This window comes from Marmota marmota, unplaced genomic scaffold, assembly GCF_001458135.2.
Source record: "Marmota marmota marmota unplaced genomic scaffold, marMar, whole genome shotgun sequence".
NCBI lineage: Eukaryota > Metazoa > Chordata > Mammalia > Rodentia > Sciuridae > Marmota > Marmota marmota.
In genome coordinates, this window is record NW_026000108.1 from 2,191,608 (window position 1) to 2,205,763 (window position 14,156).

Below are 14,156 nucleotides of genomic sequence, written 5' to 3' on the forward strand. Positions count from 1 at the left end.
TCCCTCCTTTGTATTGTGGGTTGAACCCAGGAGCTCCTACTACTGAGGTGCATCCCAGCCCTTTGTTATTTTGAGACAGGGCCTTGAATTGTTAATACTCCTGTCTCAGCCTCCCAAATTACTGGAGTTACAGATGCACACCACTGTGTCTGGCCCAGCCTTGCTTTTGTGACTTGCATTCTCTGTAGCTGGGTTTGGGAAACATTAAGTCTGGAGGTTGGGGATCATAAGGATGAAGATTTCAGCTCTATCCTGTTCTACCATTTCTTCAGCGTGTACTCAGCTGCGTCATCTCATTTGTTCACTAGGTGGAGGTGAGGATGCTTCATGCATGTTGAAGCTTCACAGTACTGTGAGTGGACTGCCACCTGACTCCTGGCCTGGTCCTGACCTGTGTGTGGGCTTGAGGTCCCACTGTCAGCCGTAAGAAGGTAGAGGGCCAGCTCTACACCATTCTTAAATCACTGCTTCTCTGATTATTGCCTATTCGACCTGAAGCAAGTAACTGGAATTCTCCTCTAGTTATCCATTGTAGGATTGATAGAAGCTCTAGTTAAAAGCAGTGACATCTGTATTCAACAAAAAAAGGTGGAAGGTTTAGGCTGGGATGCTGTTAGCTAATGATTCCATTGCAGCCAGAGGAGCAAGAGGACTCACCTAGGTAGTTGGTTCCTGATTAACTGGAGATATGTGTGGGACATAGCAGAGACACGGTGCTTTGACTAATTTTTACGTCTTTATTTTTGGGTTTGTTTCTCATTTGAACTGTGCTGAGACATGAAGCCTGCAATGGCAGAGTACAGTTTCGTGAGGAGGGACCTCTGCAGCCTGGCTGCCCATTCCTGCCTGCTTTACCTTCATTGGGCCTCAGTGTCCTTATATGCAGGAAAAATGAATTGACATATATAAAAATGAGTTTATTCAAATCAGTACTTGGCACATGGTAAGCAGTGATCATTTTAAGCTGTGATTATTGTTAAAGAATCTTCTGAGTTTTCATCTGAGGAGAACATCCAGAGACACAGGAATAGAAATGATCCGCTCAGAGTAATTAAAGGCTTTTCCTAAGCCCTGAGGTCTGGATCAGGACACTTTCAGTTCGCTTGAGTGGAGAAGAAGCAGCTTCAGCCAGCATGAGGTCATGAGGTCGTGTCTGTCTTTTCAGGGAAGTGGAAGTGCATTCCTAGCAGGCCATGTAAGCAGGGAGGGTTCTGCCCTGCAGTTGGCTGTTCCATTGGGGAGAGTTCAGGTGGGTTCCCTCTTGCCAGTGGATGTTAGGGTCCCCTTTTTAGTGCTGTGGTCTTTCTAGGTTTGCAGGTTTCTGAGTTGTCATGAATTTGGGGGCTCCTGTGCCTCTTCTGCTGTCTCACCCAGGGTGCTTCCTGGGTATGCAGACTTTGCTGCCCTGGGCCTGGGTGTGACCTCACTGTTGGCTCCCCTGAATCTTTTAGTCTGGTCACTCTTCCCAGCAGAGACTCTGTCTTTGACTTTGAGAGTGTCCCAAAGATGCAGTTTCATCCTGGATGCCAGCCTTCACAGAGCCCTTCCTCTCAGAGAAGTGAGTTGTCCCGTGTAGCAGATGACTTACTTGAAGCACAATCTCAGTTGAGCCCCTGCTGTGTGAGATGCTGGTGGTGATGGGGGCTCATTTACAAAACAAGGTAGAAATGGATTGTCTCTGCTCTGATGGCCCATGGACTGGTAGTGGAACGAGCATTCACCCAAAGAGTTTGGTCCTGTTTAGAAATGGCCGTAAAGGAGGTAGGAACGAGGTGTCCTGGCATGTGGGAGGCCAGGTGTCAGGATTGGGGCAGGCTGCACAGAGCAGGAAATATCTGAGTTGGCCTTTGAGTATGATTGGGGTCTGACAGGTTTTGAAGGGAGAGAATACTTAATTACTTCATTTAAAATTTACTCAAGAGAAGAGTGCGATGGCGCATGCTTGTAATCCCAGTGCTTCTGGAGGCTAAGACAGGAAGATCGAAAGTTTGAGGCCAGCCTCAGCCATTTAGCAAGGCCCAAAGTGATTTAGTGAGACCCTGTTTCAAAATTAAAAATAAAGAGGGCTGTGGATTGTAGCTCAATGGTAAAACATCCCTGGGTTTAATCCCTGGTACCAAAAAAAAAAAAAAAAAAAAAAAAGCAAACTAGTTTATTGGGCACCTGTTGGGAACCAGGCAGTATAAAATGTGAGGGAAGTTGGCGATCAGCCTCCTCACTGTTGGGCCTCTTCAGGGCTCAGGAGGTGTCCTTCACTAGGTGGTGCTCCCTCCCCAGGACGCCTGGGAAGCATCTCTTCTGTGAAGGTTTCCCAGGTATGTAATACAAACCTGGGCCTTAAAAGATGGCGCCTCCCTGTCCTGGCGGCTGCAAGTCCCCATCAATCTGTCCAGGGCTGGCTCCTCTGAAGGCTGCAAGGGGCTTCTGTCCCGGGCTCTGCAGCTCCTGTTGTCCTGGAATCCCTGGGCCTCCTTGGCTTGTAGAACCACCACAGACCTCTGCCTTCATCTTCACAGGGCCTTCTCTCTGCCTGTGAGTCTGGGCAAGCTCCCCTTCTACGAGGACACCAGGGCCCACCCTGCTTGAATATGACGTCATCTGAACTGATTACACCTGAAAGGACCCTCTTTCCCTATAAGGTCACATGCTGGAGTACTGTGATTGAGGATTTTTTAAAAAATTTTTTTTTTTTAATATTTACTTTTTAGTTTTCAACGGACACAACATCTTTGTTTGTATGTGGTGCTGAGGATCGAACCTGGGCCACACGCATGCCAGGCGAGCGCACTACCACTTGAGCCACATCCCCAGCCCTGTGATTGAGGATTTTAGCATAGAAATTTTGAGGGAACACCATTTAGCCCATAACATGCCCTATTTGCTCTTTCCACCTCCCACTAGTAGACACTCCCTTCCTGCTGACAAAGGATAGGTAGATGTCTCTCTGGGAAATACTTCAAGAATATGTAGAAATTCTGGCAAGAGTTTTCCAGCAGGCATTTTAACCCAGAGAACTTCTTTAATGGCCACCTTCTTGCTTGTTTTAATCTTTGGTTTGGTTTCAAATGCTGGCTTTAGGAATTTAAAAGTAAATCATGCAAACACTTGAAATAGTTGCCCATTAGTAAAAATATCTGTCAACATGGAAGGTGCTGAGAAATAACAGTCTGACCAAAGGCTCTCGGATTAGTTCCCTAGATGTTTTAGAGAAAATCTGTCTGGGTTTTGGTCTGAAGGTAGATCATACATTAGTGAGGATGGATCATTCTGGCCCCGAATACCTTTGTTACAAAAAACTACAGGAGGGCGCCCTTAGTGTTTCCAGATTCACCTAGCATCTTCGAGTGGTGTCCTCTGGGTTGTTAGAAAGGAATGTTAATGATGAAATTGTCTCCCATCCTGATGCCAGTGGAACAGCGCTGATGGAGCGTGCAGGGGCTGGCATCTGGAGCCTGTTGTTCAGGTCATCATGGAGCACTGCCAGCCTCCTAATCAGAAGAGCAGGGACCCTGGGCCTCACCCTGCTGCAGTATCACCAGCCCATGGCCAGTCTTGTTCTTGTGTGTACCCCTACCTGCTCCTCCATGTTTTAGGTAGATTTCAGGCATCATTTTATTTCATCCATAAACATTTCTCTGTTTAACTGTGGGAATATCACAATTAAAAATTTTAACAGCAGTTCTTTTCTGGCATTAATATTCAGTTTTGTCCAGTTGTCTCAAATGTCATTTTTTGATTTATATTTTACAATTTGTTTAATTAGAATCCAGGTATTAGCTGCAGGTTTTCAGCAGGGATGTGAGTGATATGATCTGGTTTTATATTTTAAAACTCTGGCCTAGTGGTGGAGAATGGATTACTGTGGGGGATGGATAGAGGAACCATTAGGAGGGTGTTGCTGGTCTTGGGGGTGAGAGAGAATGCTCTGGATTTGAGCTGTGTGTTTGGGGGGTGGGACAAAGTGGATGCATGATTGTCACATGGGCAGGCCAGCCTTTTCTGTTACAATCCATCCAGACTTGTTTTCTTTTGTGTGTGTGTGTTGTAAAGGGTTGTTCCCAGGAATTTCATTAATTTAGGTGTCAATATATTGCCCATAGTGAAATTGTTAGGATTTATTTTACAAGTAAAATTGTAGCAACTTCTAGATTATTGAGATAGAGAAACATTAACCCATACTTGATTCTACTGCTTCAATACTATTTGCCATTATATCATCTTGTCTGTGTATATTTGCCATTATAATATAACATTATATAGCAGAATAGGAAATTTTATAGTTTTGCTATTAAATGCTCTAACCTTTTTTTTTGTGGTATTGGAGATCAGATCCAGGGCCTTATGCATGCACACTAGGCAGGCACTCTACCACTGAGCTGCATACATTCAGCCCACGGTTTTAGTTGTATATAGATATCATACTAAAGAATTTCTGTAGTTTCATAATTTTGCATTGAACAAGTCCCCCAGCCCCCACATTTAGCCCATTAAAATGCCCCAGGTTTTTAATTTTGTGAATATTTCAATGGAAGTGACACAGGTGCATTAAAATAGCTTGAAATTCATAATCTAGAGCTTGTAAATTATTATGTTAATATTATAATCATTGTTTAATCATTCATCTATAAGTGTATATTGCATAATTATATATTGTATACTATATTCATGTAAGTTCTTATAGGTATTCCACATCTGGGACAATGGGATAAAATGGGTGAAAGATTTGCTTTTCTCTAAGTTGTCAGGAAAAGTAATTTAGAGTGGGATACACTTGCATTAAATAATGAAAATATTATAAATATATGAATGTCATAAAGTCACGGTGTTTTGGAATGCTCCAGGACCCTGGAAAATTTTAATGCAGTTTTCTTATTTTACATAATGGGAAACTAAGACCCACACTGGTGTTTAATAAAGGCTGTGGAAAGAAAATCAATGTATCATATTTCCTATTTTTTTTTTTTTTCTGCTGAAGACCATACATCTACATGTACCTGTAAAGGAAAAATGGCATGGATATTCAGTGCTTAAATTGAGGAGTATTATTATTATTATTATTATTATTTTTTAAATATTTATTTATTTATTTATTAGTTTTCCGCAGACACAACATCTTTGTTCGTATGTGGTGCTGAGGATCGAACCTGGGCCACACGCATGCCAGGCAATCGTGCTACCGCTTGAGCCACATCCCCAGCCCCTGAGGAGTATTATTATTACAAGTAAAACTTAAAGTTAACAGTATAGATTCATGGGGGGGCAGAACACATTTTAAGGGTCAAAATAGTAGATTTATGTACATTCTCAGTAAACTGATTCACTGGGTTTTTAAATTTTTCTGACTTTTGAATTACCATTGGAACGGCATAGCATTGTTTCCTAAAGTTATTTTAAAAATTACATTTCCCATTTTTTCTATAAATAATACTGTGGCTTTTATGATGCACGAGTACACATTGAGACCTGATAGTAATGTTTTCTGATCCCTTTCGCTTTCTGAAATGACAGGCAAGCTCATGGGTTAGAGTCCATTGCCCCCAGTCGCTTGAATGAGCTTTTCTTTATTATTCATTTTAATGTTAAGGAATGAACATTTTAGTACCAAGTACTAAACAGCCTTCCTTTAGACGCACAGTGATTGGAAATAAATATTAGCACAGATTACTCAGTCACTTTATTTTACTTTTGCTGTTAGCCCCACCCCCAATGTTTTAAGTTAGCTGGGTTTCTTTAAAACTTGTGCTTTTAGTGTTTCATTGATTGATCCTAAACTCCATGCTTGGTCCTTCCAGTCATTCTTTTTTTTTTAAAGAGAGAGAATTTTTTAATATTTATTTTTCAATTTTTGGTGGATACGACAGCTTTATTTTATTTTATGTGGTGCTGAGGATCGAACCCAGTGCCCTGCGCATGCCAAGTGAGCGCGTTACCGCTTGAGCCACATCCCCAGCCCTCCTTCCAGTCATTCTTAACCTCGACCTTCACAGTGGAACTAATTCTACAATTCCTCTACCTCCCCAATTCACCTCCCCAATTCCTCCCTTTGTGCCCCTCATGAAGCATCTGTGGAGAAGAAAGACGAAACCATACCTTAATGAAAGATTCTGCTTCCTTTCCTGCAAGGCTGAGTTCTAGTGACAAGCAGATCTCTGTTCAGCAGCAGGAGAAGCTGCTTGGGAAATGTGGTTTTGAGCATATTTTAATAGTTAATATTTATTTTGTAACCATTTATTGTTAGACATTAAGATTAGTCCTTTCAGGGCTGTGGATACAACTCAGTTGATAGAGTAGTTGCCTAGCATGCACAAGGCCCTGGTTTAACCTCAGCATCACCACCAAAAAAAAAAAAAAAAAAAGATCTTTTGCTGGGTACTGTGGCACTCGTCTGTAATTCCAGCGGCATGGGAGACTGAGGCAGGAGGATTTCAAGTTCAAAGCCAGCTTCAGCAACAGCCAGGCACTAAGCAACTCAGTGAGACCCTATCTCTAAATAAAATACAAAATAGGGCTGGGGATGTGGCTCAGTGGTTGAGTGCCCCTGAGTTCAATCCCTAGTACCAAAAAAAAAAAAAGATTTGTTCTTTTAAAATTATTATTGTGACTTTTAGTTGTAGATAGATACAACACTTTTATTTTATTTGTTTTTATTTTTATGTGGTGCCAGGGATCGAACCCAGTGCCTCTTGCATGCTAGGCAAGCACTCTACCACTGAGCCATAACCCTGGCCCTAAAATTATTTTAATTAGTCCCTTTTAACATTATTCTTAAAATCATGTTAACAAAACCCAAAGCCAGAATTGAGAAAGGCCAGGTATAGGTTTGTACTTGAAAAGTAGGGTCATGCTTAGTCTTGACTACTGAGCTCAGAATGTGTACATTTTAATTCTAATCTTATTTAAGGAGTGGAGTGCAGGCAGGCCTCGTATGTAGACCTTCTCACGCCATTCACGGTTTTGGCAGTTTCCAGCAAAAGGAAAGCAGCCTGTCTTATCTTGAACATGTTGGCTTCACAAAGAATCTTTTCTTTCAGGACTCTGGGAATCAAGAAGCAAATCCCACCCGTTACTTTCTAGCTAAATAAGTTTCCTCATCTTTAAAGTGAGCAGAATAATGGTGTATCAACTCAGGGGCATTGAGAACAGATCATGTACAGTTCAAGCAGTGTCCAGCATGCAGCCTGGCTACTGGGCCTCCTCCTCCTCTCCTTTAATTGATATTCATGGTTTTTTAGCTGTTTATTCCAGCCCAGAAAACCATCCCAGGTCTGAGTAGCTTAAAATGATTACTTTTTCATATGTCGTTATTTTGCAAATCATGAATTTAGGCAAAGCTTAGCTGGGCAATTCTGCTCCATGTGGCATCCATTGTGACCCCTTGATGGTTTTCAGGGTCTTAAAAAAATATATTGTTTCAGGGCTGGGATTGTGGCTCAGTGATAGAGCGCTTGCCTAGCATGTGTGAGGCCCTGGATTCAAACCTCAGCCCCACATATAAATAAATAAGTGAATAAAATAAAGGCATTGTGTTCATATGCAACTACAAATATGTATAAAAAAAAACTCTTTAAATAAAATTACTTCAAATATCAAGTTGTGGCAGTCCTTGACATTCCTGGATGTGCCTTCTCAGGCAGGACTTGAAAACGCCTCCTCTGCCCGTGGTTGCCTCCTGTGCTCCATGGTGTCTTGTCCTGCACAGTGTTTCCTTGTGAGGAGGGCTACAGCTTCTCCCTGTCCCCAGCTTTTACCTGTGCGTGTGGTGTCCAGTAGAAAGCCTGTCTTGGCCAGCGCCCAGGATCTAGCTTCTTCTCTTCTGCACATTATATAGTGTTTGCTGCTGGGTTTGGATCTGTGGTCAGGCGGGCACCAACTACTTTTTAGTTGCTAATCTGATTAGCCTTTAACTCTCTACCTTCTCATCTCTGTGGCCTGAGGAGCTGATGCTCAGTCACCCACCATTAGAAATCCCTGCCAGTGGCCTCGCAGACATTTGTCTTGTATCTTTTACTTCTTATCCCTTATTTATTAAAAGAAAACTTTTTTTTTTTTTTTTTTTTAAATTTTGTTCACAGCCTCACACATGCTGGGGACTGTGGTAGGTGCTAGTTCCACAGTTCAGCTGGCCAGTTTCCCTGTGGCCTTGGCTGTTGTCTGTGGTCAGAAGGGCCTGAAGTTGGAGGAAGGAAACCTAGGGAAGTTCGTCAGGGTAGCTGTGGGCCAGGCCAACAAAAACTGCATCCCTTCCTGATGTGTGCTGAGACCTTTGTGTCCTGCTCACAGGTGCTGCTCCTGGGTTGTCTGTCCTTTCCCAAAGGTCCCCACTTTGCCTCTCCTACGCAGCTAGTGTAAGTTCAGTGTCAGTGATTTGTGCTTTCTTCTCCAATTTTCCTTAAGAAAAGGCCCGTGTTTCTGACTCTTCTGGCCCCGGGGCTGGTAGCTGCAGACACTGGTCCCAGGCTGGTCCTTTTCTGGCCGGCTTCTGTGACAGCTTGGTGAACCCTTTAATTTCAAACATCCCCTGGTCTCAGAGTTTTTGTTTTAACATCTCAAACAGTGCCCCTGCCTTTTACAGTGAGTCTGTCTCCTTGCTAAATTGTGTCTGAACTGTTTCCGGAGCGTGGTCATGTCCAATTTTTGTGCCCAGTGTACAGTGAACTGGATGTAGGAAATGCTCTGTATGCTGTATGTATATTTTTGAAGCAGTCTTTCAGTATTTTATAGGAACAGAAAGGGAACTATTAAATGATTAAAGGCATTGCTTAGGGATTAAAGATGAACATTATATAGTATGTAAGAACATCATTTTAGGTGAGAGGTTGGGTTAAATAGAATGCAAAGTAAGTAGCCGTGTCAGCAGACTTAAATTTGAGCCCTCTTGGCATCTTTTTATATTATTCACAAACTGGGGCATATTGACACTTCTTGTATTTACTGTTATTTATTCTTGGTACCAAAAACGTGATTGTTATGGGGACTGTTTCCATCTGCATGAATGTAGATGTGTTAATAACTTCTCTTCCTCTGATCTGTTTGGGGAATGCTTTGCAGGGATACTACTGATACATTTTTTGAAAACTATTAGAAGTCAGATTTCTCAGGGTGGTGTGTGTGGCTCAGCATAGAGCATTTGTTAGCGTGTGGAAAGCCCCAGCTTCATCCCTAGTACTGGGCAGGGATGGGGTGGGGGAGGAGAAAGAAATCAGATTTCTCCAGAAATGAACTGTGCTGCTATTAGCAGATCCTTTTTGTGTGGGATAAATCAAGAGTGTGAATTATCATGTAGTCAGAAGTTTAGTGTTCAGTTCTCTTTGGATTTGTCAGTGGACACAGTAGCTTTGTTAGATTGTTCTCCTGTTGTCTGATAAAGAACATGGCCACTGAATATGGAGGATGGGAGACTACCAATCAGCTTGTGCCTCTGAAGCCACAAAGAAACCCACAGGTCATGGCTCTTATTGTTAGTCATTGTGTCCCCATGCTGAAGGTTGTATTTACCAGGCTGATGTGCTCATTATGAAACGCTGTTGGACATTTGAAAACAATAATTCTTTTTTATTTTGATTCTGTAGGGCCCTAGAAAGAGTGTACAATGAATGGTGATACTCGGGCTGCAGTGGTGACCTCACCACCCCCAACCACAGCTCCCCACAAGGAGAGGTACTTCGACAGAGTGGATGAGAACAATCCAGAATACTTGCGGGAGAGGAACATGGCACCAGATCTTCGCCAGGACTTCAATATGATGGAACAGAAGAAGAGGGTGTCCATGATTCTGCAAAGCCCTGTAAGAGGAGTGCTTTCTCTGAGCAGATGTGATCTTCTTATGCTGTTGTATGAGTGGCCTCATCATTTTTTCTAACACACGAGGTAGTACCTCACATTGAGGTAGATGGTTGTTGAAGGAGTTCAGCTTAGTCTGTGTTATCAGACACAATGAAGAATCTTTAGTGTCAGAACGGAGAGGAGGCCTTTACTTCTCTTTCTTCCTGTCTTAACTGTTTCTCCAGAGGGCTTACTTTTTAATTTACTTTTTTTTGGTATTAAGGATTGAACCTGGGGTGCTTAACTACTGAGCCACATCTCTAGCCCTTTCTTTTTGTTTTTTTGTTTTGAGAGAGGGCCTCACTAAGTTGCGGAGGCTGGTCTTGAACGTGTGCTCCTCCTGCCTCAGCCTCCCAAGTGGCTGGGATTGTAGGTGTACCACCATAGTCCCTGGCTCAGAAAATAGTTTTGTTTTTTTTTTTTTTAGGTACTAGGGATTGAACTCAGGGACACTCGACCACTGAGCCACATCCCTAGCCCTGTGATGTATTTAGTGTCACTGAGTTGCTCAGCGCCTTGCTTTTGCTGAGGCTGGCTTTGAACTTGTGATCCTCCTGCCTCAGCTTCTTGTGCTGCTGGGTGTGTGCCACCATGCCCGGCAGGGGGGAAAAAAAAATATATATATATATATTTTTTAATATAAGACAGCGGAGTGCATTACAATTCTTATTACACATATAGAGCACAATTTTTCATATCTCTGATTGATACACAGTACATTCACACCAATTTGTGTCTTCATACCTGTACTTTGGATAATAATGATCATTACATTCCACCATCATTAACAACCCCGTGCCCCCTCCCTTCCCCTCCAGCCCCTCTGACCTATCTAGAGTTTGTCTATTCCTCTCATGCTCCTATCCCACTATGAGTCAGTTTCCTTATATCAAAGAAAACATTCCGCATTGGTTTTTTTGGGATTGGCTAACTTCACTTAGCATTATCTTCTCTAACTCCATCCATTTAACTGCAAATGCCATGATTTTATTCTCTTTTATTACTGAGTAATATTCCATTGTGAATATATGCCACATTTTTTTTATCCATTCATCTATTGAAGGGCATTTAGGTTGGTTTCACAGTTTAGTTATTGTGACTTGTGCTGCTATAAACATTAATGTGGCTGTGTCCCATGTGCTATTTTTAAGTCTTTTGGGTATAGACCAAGGAGAGGGATAGCTGGGTCAAATGGTGGTTCCATTCCCAATTTTCCAAGAAATCTCCATACTGCTTTCTATATTGGCTGCATCAATTTTCAGTCCCACCAGCAGTGTATGAGTGTACCTTTTACCCCACATCCTTGCCAACACTTATTGTTGTTTGTCCTCATAATAGCTGCCATTCTAACTGAGGTGAGATGAAATCTTAGAGTGGTTTTGATTTGCATTTCTTTAACTGTTAGAGGTGACGAACATTTTTTCATATATTTGTTGATTGATTGTACATCACCTTCTGAGAAGTGTCTCTTCAGGTCCTTGGCCCATTTACAAAATCGTTTTGAACATCACATTTAACTGCATTAAATTGGCAACCCAATGGGGTCAACCAGAATGTATCTTGTTCACCTCTATAGTCTCTCTGTTTTCCCCTGGAACTTCACCACTAGCAGTTCCAGGTGACATTTAGCTAGCTGCTACATGTCTTTGCACCTGTTCTTCCCCGAATGCCCTTCTTCTGCCTCTCTCTATCTCCCTCTGGTATCCCTGTGAAGTCTCGCTCAGGGGGAGCAGGCCCTCCTTTCTATGAGCTGTTTCTGTCTCCGGTCCATAATGGAACACCTGCAGGACTGGCTCTCACCAGCCACTGGCTGAGAGGTTCTGCCGTTACTTGTTCTTCCCACATATCCTTGGCATGACACTATTTCAGACAGCAGAAAGGGGAACTTTCTTTTTCTCATCCACTCCTCAGAGAATTAAGAACTGTGTGCACACCAAGCGCTGTGATAACATTAGGGATAAAACAGTGATGTTTTCAGAGTATACCTGTTAGAATTTTCTCCGCCCCATTTGTTGATACAGTGGGAGGAAGGAAAGATAGATTTGGATGGTTTTTACCACCTAGAGTCTGAGTGCATATCTTGGCTTCATCATTTGGTAGTCCTGTAACTTTGGCCAAGTTTCCAAGTTTTTCCATACTTCAGTTTTCCATTTGTAAATTAGGCTCCTTTAGAATTGTGACAGGGGTCAAGTGGGTGTTATGTGTAAAGCTCTTAGACTGTCTGATGTGGTGGGGTTTTGGGCCTGAGCAGCTAGAAACATGAAAATGAGCATTTCTAAGACTGGGGAGAAGAAGTCCCCATCTCAGCATTCCCACGTGGAGAGCTTTTGTAGGAGTGGGATTTTAAGCCTGAAGTTCAGGGAGAGATCTAGGCAAAGAAGCCAGCGTGGGAGCCCTCAGCACACTGTGTGGGCAGAGGAGCTCATCAAGGGAGGAGTGCTGGCAGAGGAGAGGACTGAGGGCTGTGCTCTGGGAGATGGGCAAGAACTAGCAGAAGAATCTGAGAAGGAGTAGCCAGTGGCGTGGGAAGAAAACCAGGAGAAGCCCAATGCAGGGAGTCTCTGCAGAGGCTGGAGAGGTGGCTGGGCGGAGTCCTGCAGAGCCTGGTGTTGGTCTTGGGTAATTTGGTGAGCCGCAGGTGAGAAAGGCAGAGCCCCTGGACTCCAGAGGGTGTGAGGAGAGAAATCGGACTGTAGAGCTGGACAGTTTCTTTGAAGCCTTTTGCTAAAAGGGAGCACAGAAGCGAGGCAGTAGCTGGAGGGGGTGTGGGACTGAAGAAGTCTTCCTGGTTAGGTGGGTGAAATGACAGTGCGTTTGCACACTGAAGGAGCTGTCCAGGGGAGAGGGAAAAGCCATGGCACAGGAGAGGGGGACTGCAGATGTCCTGTCCTTTGATGGGCCAGATGGCATGGGAGCCAGAGTGCAAGCAGAGGGTGGGTCTCAGCCCAGTGAAGAGGGGGAGGCGAGTGGGGCACTGCCCTGATGGCTGGTGGGTCCAAGCAGGAGCTTGTGAGGTCTCTCCTAAAATAGGTAGGATCACCTGTTGAGAATGGGCCAGGGAGTGGCACAGGAGACTGCAGGAGAGAGACGGTATGAAGAGGAGTGGGGCAAAGGGCCAGGAGAGTCAAGAATGGCCTGGGTTATTGCAGATGGGGACAGAGCCAGAGGCCATGGACTTGGGTCAGAGAGCGCAGAGCAGTTATGTGGCCCGTCTTCATTCCTGCCTGCCCCAGCCCCTTTGCCCAGCACCAGGAGAGGGAAGGAGAGTTGAGATTTTTCCACATGAAATGGTAAGAAGTTGGAGAAATGACTGGAAGGTGAGGGTCATGATGGGATGGAAGAAAGATGAGTTGGCTGTTAGGAGTGGGCATATCCGCAGGATGGCCTCGGGATCCAAGAGGGGCATAGTTACCAGGAATGACAAGGCCTGGGGTGTGGCCATGGGATTGGGGGCTGAGGTGGGCTGGAGGAGGGGGGATCTGGAGGTGGAGAGGCAGCACTAAGGAGACTGAGCTATTGGGAGTTGAGACCACAGGATCAGGGTGAGGGCCTCTGCTGTGCCTGCTATGGGGGTGGTGCCGGGTGCAGGGGGCACCTCCAGGACTCCTGGTCACCGCCCAGCCAGCCCCTGGCCGTTTGTGCTGTGGATGCACAGGGCCTCTGCACTGTACCTTTTCCCTTTTGTTTTCTTCACTAAGGTTTGGAGTTCTTATCTAAAGTTTGTCCTCAGTCTGTTCATAGTGGTGTAAGTGGATTTGGAAACCACTGAGATGATTTGGGTGAGTTTTCAGCCTGAGGGCCCTGAGCGCAGAGGGCCTGTTCCTTCAAGGCTCTCGCACCCCCTGTGGCCAGCATTGCTCACCCGCTAGAGGCCAACTGTATCTCTCTCATTTATTTATTTTTTCTTGGTTCTGTGGATTGAACCCAGGGGTGCTGTACCACTGAGCTACACACCCCCAGCCTTTTCTGGAATTTATTTTGAGCCAGGATCTTGCTGAATTGCCCAGGCTGGCCTTGAATTCGAGATCCTCCTGCCTCAGCTTCCTGAGTTGCTGGTGTGCACCCCTGCAGCTGTCCATTGATTATGTTCTGATGATTTATTTCTTGGTTGGTTTTCCCTCCCTTATTGACTACCACAGAATATGATCTGTGATATTACGTATCATGATGTGGTGGTAGGTAGGGGTTCTTGAGAGGGCCCTTTTTCTTTTTTCTTTTTTCTAAGTACTGGGGATTGATCCCTGGAGTGCTTTACCATTGAACTACACCTAGGCCTTTTTAAAAAAAAAAAAAAAAAAAAAAAATATATATATATATATATATATATATATATA

At 44.0% G+C, this 14,156-nt stretch overlaps 1 long non-coding RNA gene across 1 annotated transcript in view; it reads left to right on the top strand.

Moving 5' to 3' along the window:
- The window catches only part of LOC125610904, a 36,247-nt gene extending 23,087 nt beyond the window's left edge, over positions 1-13,160 (top strand). The window contains exons 2-3 of the long non-coding RNA XR_007340954.1: positions 9,570-9,784; positions 12,972-13,160. This is a non-coding gene — a long non-coding RNA (uncharacterized LOC125610904). The remainder of the gene's footprint in view (positions 1-9,569; positions 9,785-12,971) is intronic.
- Positions 13,161-14,156: the final 996 nt, after the last annotated feature.